This window comes from Mustela nigripes, chromosome 15 (assembly GCF_022355385.1).
Source record: "Mustela nigripes isolate SB6536 chromosome 15, MUSNIG.SB6536, whole genome shotgun sequence".
In the NCBI taxonomy this organism is placed as follows: domain Eukaryota; kingdom Metazoa; phylum Chordata; class Mammalia; order Carnivora; family Mustelidae; genus Mustela; species Mustela nigripes.
In genome coordinates, this window is record NC_081571.1 from 58528935 (window position 1) to 58536952 (window position 8018).

The window sequence follows — 8018 nt, forward strand, 5'->3', positions numbered from 1 at the left end:
TGGGAGGATAAGAGCCTTCTTTCAATAAGCACCAATTAGCAAGCATATTGACCTAATTACATTGACAAATCTTTCTCTAGTTCTTTTCCACTAGCTCAACCGAGTGCTTAAAAACTTCTGCCTTTTGTTTCAGTGGAGGTTGGATTCAATTTCTCTCCCTATTCCCTTACCCCCTTTTCCAAATAAGCCTCCCTCTTTAAGTATTCCTTGCCTGTTTAACTTGTACAGTGTAATTTTTCTTTGACAAATGAAGTTATGTATAATGGTATTATCAATCTGTAGGGAAATGATTTTTTATTCATAAAATTACATGAGAAGACTAGATATCTAATTGGGGGAAATGATCTTATTTCACAATGTTTGCAAAAATAAAATCAAATTAATTAAAAAATAAAGGTTTGAAAAAATGTAAACTATAAAAAGATAGGATAATGCATACATTATTTTATTCATGAGAATACTTTTTGTGTGTTTTATTTGTTCTGGGGTCTAGTAATAATAGTAGGAATTTGTAAACATGAGAGATGTTATTTATCTCTGCTCTCATAAAAACATAAAAAAATCATCAATTTGACCAAAGAAAACCAACAAATCAAATAATACTTCTATACTTCAAATGATATTATACAAATAGAATAAATATAACTGAAAACCTAGAAGAAAGTATGTCCAACAAATATATGAAAGCTCTATACCGAATATATCAAATATTTCCGCAAAACAAAAAAAGGAAACAAAATCTTCAAAGGAAGTTAAGCAAAATATATGAATGAGTGGTTTGTAGAAATGCATATTGGCTTCAAAATATATTAAAAAAGAAGCCCATGCATGTCTCTTTTTCATGGCACCTCAGATGCAACAGGGGGGCTTTAGGATAAAGCTTTTCCATCTACTGGCTGCCAGAAACTCACTGAAGTGGATTATGAACACAAAATTAGAAGCTATGGCCACAGAAGGTTGCTGCTAAGGCTGTAGGTGAAGAATGGAAGGTTATGTGGTCCAAATCATTGGTGGCAATAAAAAACAAGTCTTCCCCATGAAGCAGAGTGTCCTGATCCATGACCACGTTCACCTCCTGCTGAGTAAGGGGCATGCCTGCTACAGACCATGAAGGACTGGAGAAAGAAAGCACATATCTTCTCAGGGTTTCCATGGAGATGCTAATTCTCAGTGTTCTCAACTTGGTCACTGTAAAAAAGGGGAGAAGGACATTCCTGGACTCATCGATACTATTGTGCCTCACAGCTTGGGGTCCCAAAGAGCTAGCAGAATCCACAAATTTTTCAGTCTCTCTTAAGAAGATGATGTCTGACAGTATGTTGTGAGGAAGCCCTAAACAGAAAAGTAAGAAACCTAGAAACAAAGTCCAAGATTCAGCATCTTGTTACTCCACTTGTCCACCAATGAAAATGATGGTATGATGCTCTGCAAAAACAGAGTACTAAGAAGAATAAGGAAGAAGCTGCAGAGTATGCTAAACTTTTGGCCAGAAGAATGATAGAAGCCAAAGAAAAACACCAGGGACAGAATGCTGAGAGACAGAGGCTTTCCTCTCTGAGAGTTTCTACCTCTGAACCTGAATTCAGTAAAAAATGTGATTTTCTAAAGGCAACAAATAAATAAAATTAGACAGGAAAAAAAAAAAAAGCCCATGTCATTTAATTAAAAAATGCAAACATATACAAAGCAAAGAAAAATTTATATCCTTCAAACTGTAATTAGTATCACACTCAAAAGTTTGGAAAACATTTATTATTAATATATAATGTGAATAAAAATTATCACAGTAATATGTGGGTATAGCTTATCCTCAATCATATAAAATCCTGTAAGAAAGCAATGCCACTTCTTAGCATTTAACTTACATGAGTGCACCAAGCTTAAGCATGGATGCATAAGAAAACAGTGCAGTGTTGTTTGTGGCAGAGGAAATAAAAAAGAAAAGAGGCAGTTGGGGATTGAAAAAGTAAACTGTATATGACTGAATACGACATAGCAATGAAAAACTATACCAAAATAAAAGGGATAGAAATGATTTATTATAATGTTGCAAAACAACAAATAGGACTATTAAATTCTAGACACATTTAGAGTACACCATCATATATAAACATACATATGAACAAATAAATACTAATATATATTTTCATAAAGCCTATAAAAATTTGAGAATCAGAAGAAAGAAAAACATTGAAATAAAAAATGTAAAACTGTTTATTTGAGCTTGGGAACCTGTTCAAGGGGGACATTAATCTTATTTTCAATGTTTAAATTTGTACAAGGACAATGTAGTCCGGCGTTATTTGGTAAGTAAAGTAATGAATAAAATAGAAAATAATTTTTAAATGTGCCAGAAATAATAATAATGTTTCAAAATGTGATATCATGATTAAATTGCTGGCATCAAAGTAGAATACTAAAAAAAATGTTTGAAGCTTCTCAGAGAAATCCACATTTTAAAATAAATTTATATTCATATAAAATATTAAAGAGCAGTTACAAAAGAGCATTGACAATAGAAATATTCATCTTAATGCTTCAAGATATCTTGGGGTAGGTGTTCATTAACCATTTGGTTTTGAAATTCCTGACATTATTCTTAACTTCATTCTGCCATGCAATCAGTGTGATCAAGAGAAGGGTATTTATTACCCTCATGAGAAACTTGGGGAAATAAATCATTTCCATTGAATATGGTTGTTATGTGGTTTAAATTCTTTCAACTATATGAAAAGCTTAAGAAAATACCTTAGACATAGTAATCATTCAATAAATATTAGCTATTATTATTTCCTAAAACACATGACATAGAAGAAAAAAGTGGCTGTGTCCTGAAGATGCACTCTAGTAAAATCATAGGGCTGATATTTTAGGTTTTATCTGAACAAAAAGAACCAGGCATGGTTTGACAAAAATTATAAAAATAACATTTGTTTTTCCCTTTGCATGTAATTGCAAATGGCAAAAATATTATCTCTGCCTCTTATGATATCCTTGCTCCCTCCATTCCTACATCTATCACCAACAAAATATGTTTCAACTTTCTAAGTTTTATAACTATAGGAAAAACAACACAAGAAAGAGGTGGTTTAAAACTTCACATTTTCTACTGATTAATCCACAAAATAACTTATTTTGTTCAGCCAGCTAAACTTGAGAATAGTAAAAGTCTTTTTAAGGTAATTAAAAACAAAAAAAAAATTTCTTTTAATGCAACTATATAATTATCACTTGAAATCATCATAATATTATTCCAAGAAATATGAAAATGTGGCTTTAGAAAATAAATTTGATCATGATATTTTAATATTCTCTATTATCCAAGATTTGGAATTTTGACTAAAATACATTTCTATTTATTCATAGATTCATAATAATATAAAATGTATGATCTAAACTTAGAAGTAATTTTTAAACTATAGTTCACAATAGTAGTAATTACAAACATTTTAATTAAAATTAGTATGGAAAATATTCAAAAAAGATGTTGAATATTAGCTTTGCTTTTTAAATTTTTTCTATCTATAGTAAAATAATATGGCAATGTTTAACTTAGAAGGTGGTAAAGGATCTACTTTATTAAAAAACTATAGAGATTTTTCCCAAAATATGAGCAGGGTACTCTCATTCAGAACAGCATTTGTTATTTCCTTTCAAAATATGCTCATTTTGCATATAATTTAGTCATATTGTTTAAACTTTGCACAGCAAATTGCACTACATCTATAATTCTCCCTTTTCATTGTTTATAAGTGTTTAAAATACATCCAATTCACTCTAAGTTTCCTACTAAAACTACAGTTCATTGTCTCAAATACTTTCCTATTTGAGTTTTATATTATAAGAGCCTCTGTTGCAATTTAGCAGTTATAAAACAGAAAGGCTTTGCACTTACAGGAAACCTATTGCTGGAAATGATGTTCCACTTGTCACTTCAAAAAGTTTCAAGGGTTTCTCTTTTTCAGTATTTAAATGCTATATACTTTAATTTAGGATGATTTATTTAGATGACTCTTGAGCTCTCAGTTACTATGGAATCTACTCTAGAAGTAAAACAAACAAAATTACCCAGAAAATACACCTTAGAATCATTTCCCTTTTTCCTTTGAATGTTTTCATTAACTAGACATTCCTTTCACATTGAAAAACATATCTTAAGCCTTTAAATGTGAAACAATCAACAGATGGACAATTATATTTATTGAAAGGATTTTGGATTTAAAAGCAGGAGAAATGAGTTCAAATACTATTGCTATACTAATAGCTCTGTATCATTAGAAGAAATCTATATCCTTAATTTTTTCTTCATTTATAAAATCAAGATTGGGATAATTTTATTTTATATGTATTCAGCCATTATTTTTTAATTTCCAGCTATGTGCCATTCAATTTTCTGGATGTTGCAGACATACCATTAAACAAAACAACATACTTGTTCTCAAAAATCTTAAATCATTTGGCAGGATTGGGGTAGAGAGAGACCAAATGAATAAAATAAAAAAGTAAATGGATATAATAGATTAGAATCAATACATTAGACAATGGACACTTGTTTGAAAGTAACAGGCAAAATAATGGAAGGAGCATTGGGTGAAGAGGAGTGGTCCATATTTCTCTGTTAGGAAAAATTGCATGTGAAAGCCTTACAAATTCTTTTTTTTTTTTTTAAGATTATTTATTTATTTATTTGAAAGCAAGTGAGAGAGTTAAGTGAGAAAGAAAGAGAGAGTGCACATGAGCAGGGGGAAGAGGCAGAGGCAGAGGGAGAAGCAGGCTCCCCACCCAGCAGGGAGTCCCATGCTGGACTCCATCCCAGGACCCAGGGTCCCATGACCTGAGCAGACCTAAGACAGAAATTTAACTAACTGACCCACCCAAGCACCCAGTCTTACAAAATCTAAAGCAGTAAAGAAATACTGAATTTTCTATTAAGGATATATGATTACATTATACATTCCACAGTTTAAAGAAAGATATTAATTATTAAAGTTTCAGGGACTTTCTTCTCAGTTTATCTAATTTAATCATTGCTTGGAGCTAAGTAAATAAAAATTATCTCATTTCCTTTTCTTTCCCCCCTAACACTGAGACTTGCAAAATATTATTTCTTCAGCTAAGGACATGAAAGATATAACCACTATGAGACAAATTTCTATAATTTGAAGGAAGCTACAGAGGCATGGTACATTGGAAAAAACTAAAAGCTAAATTAAGAAAATGCACAAATTCATAAGAAGCAGTATAAGGATGCAAAATTAAATGAACAGAAGAAAATTCTATAACTAAAGAGAAAATAAGAGGCAGATGAACACAGGACATAGAGAAAATGAACAGAGTAACATGGTGTTAGGATGTTTAGCAGGTCATTTCGTGTGTGTGTGTGTGTGTGTGTGTGTATCTCAAATGTTTACATTATCCATATAAACTGGAGCTTTTGAAACATGAATTTAATCATTCAAAAATAAGTGGTAATACTGTTTTTACTAGGAGAAATTTTTTTCTTGATATTCTTACAGACCCTGTTGTTTCTATATCTGATTAAAGATTAACTTTTGAAATTTGTTTTCAAGTAAAAAATGTTTATGAATTTTCTAGCTATAAATTTGTTTCACATATATATTATACCTGATTTTTATTAATTTGTTTCATAAGACATTAGAATGGCTAAATTCTATAATAACTGAAAATTTTGTTTATGTTTTTCCCTATTTTTTTCTTTCCTTTTGTTATCCCTCATATTTTATTATTATATACTTACAAAGACTTGTTTTACAATCGAGAAAGTTCAATATTAGGAGGCAGAATTTACAAGGACATATCAGTCATCTTTATTGTAAGATTTGTGAATTTTGTTCCAATGTGACATGTGGATATGTTTTCTCAAGTTTCTAAATTGATTACTTCTTTAGATTTAGGCCAGCACAACCAAGTTATAAAGCAAATATTCACCATAAAGAAACAAGGTAAGCCATTACGATCATTAAAAATATAGCTTTAATTAATTTATGTGTTTATCACAGTGATAGAGTATGAAATGAGAAAGAATATGGTACAGACTTTAATAAGATTTAGTGATCTTGAATAATATTTGCTGAGAATAATTTCTAGGAATAAAAATCAGATTTCATCTACTTTTCAATTTTATTAAATATAAGTCCTATTTTTAATTATTGTTTTTACTTGTAAATAGACATGCAATTAGTGCTGTATGTGGAAAAGATGTTTTGGAAATTTAATCCAAACAGTATATTTTAGCTATTCAAAGTATGAACTATAGATTCACCTGGGATTCAAATGCTGGTCCTGCATTTTATTCTTACTAACTGTGTTACCTTGGACAAGTTGGAAATATTCTCAGTGCATCTGTTTCCTAACTTATTGAATGAGTATGACAATAATACCTATCTCTTAAGGTTATTATAATAATTCCATGAACTCCTCTACATAAGATACTAGGAGTATATTGGGCTTATCTTAGTACTCAGTAAACAAAACTATTTTCAAAGATGTTCTATTTATACCTAGGAAGCTCCAAAAAGCAGTTAGAATCATGTTGTTAGTTTACTGAAACAAGATTCCTGAAATTGACAATTTTTTTTTACATCTATCTCTATTATTCTACTGTCTCCAAAACATCACTTTATTACCCTATTGCATTACATCTAGAAATACAATTAGGTTTAATCATATGAAAGTACCAGTATTTGAACATTTTGCATACTCAGAAACAACAGTTTAAAATGATTCGATCTATGAATGACCCTCTAATTCTTCATTCTGGCTTCAACTCCCTGCTTCCCCATTCAATATGCCCATTATACTGCTACCAAAGTAATATTTTTTAAGTATGATTTTCATCCTGTCAATATTCTACTGAAGCTCCAAGAGATGGACAGGTGTCTCCTGATATTTTAAAAAATTCTTTGAATGTGGAACAAGATTCTTTATGATTTATCTTAAATTTAAATTTTCAAATATATGCCAAAGTATTATTTTTATTTTAAGTCATGCTTCTTTTCCTCTGCAGCCCCTGTTACTCCTTTACTCTGACTACTGGATTCCTAGGAAACTTTACTAATCTCAGGGACTCAATTCTAAAGAGAACTTATTATTATTTTTTTTTAAATGAATTCGAGTTGACACTGTCTCCTTTCATGAAACACCTTTCAGGGTTTTCCTTTCTCATACTGACTTAACAACTAACTAGCCTTAGCCATTGCAAGCTGTGAGAAGAGGTACTGGAAAGAACATATATGTAAATAGTATCTTTGCTTAACACTTAGGTATAGACACTAAAACTTTTTCATCAAGGTGTCTCAAAATCTTGCTACCAAGGATACATTTTGGTCCAATTAGCTTCTCACTGATTCCTGACTATTATATAACATTAATAGAAAACACAGATATTAAATTGCTATAAATCATATGCATCAAAAACATATAGCTGTCCAATGCAAAAGGGTTATGAAATTTTACTTAGTAGACTGATACACACAGAACGAAATGAAGAATATTAACAACGATGACAGTTCCTAAATGGATAATGAGACAGAAGAACTATCTAAGTCTTCCAGATTCACATACTAGCTTCTTACATTAGGTTCTTTATATTCTCCAACACTAATTTTATTACTATCACTATTTTTAGCCTTGATAATGTTCTCTATTCTTGGACTATGCCAATGTTCTCTTTAATTTCAGATATTTAGCCTTTCACAGTCCTCTATCTTAAATCTCTTCCTGTGATTTATAAAAATCTTACCTTCTTTAGGGCCACTAAAGGATCTGTGACCCAAGAGTAAATATTAATAGCACTCACTTTCAGACTCAAAAATTTCCTGTATAGAATGATAAATTACACAATTATAATGCATAAAATAATTGAAATTGCAGTAATATGTGCTACTCATGGGAGTTTTGTATAAATTTCAAATTTCCATAATCTCATTATTTTTGAGTACAGTGAATTGATATAATTTTAAAATAATTAGTAAACAATTAATTTTTCACTTGCATGG

General features: G+C 30.5%; 1 pseudogene; it reads left to right on the forward strand.

The window, feature by feature from the left end:
- Positions 1-262: 262 nt before the first annotated feature.
- LOC132002681 (small ribosomal subunit protein eS6-like) lies at positions 263-7709 on the forward strand (annotated as a pseudogene).
- The last annotated feature ends 309 nt before the right edge of the window (positions 7710-8018 follow it).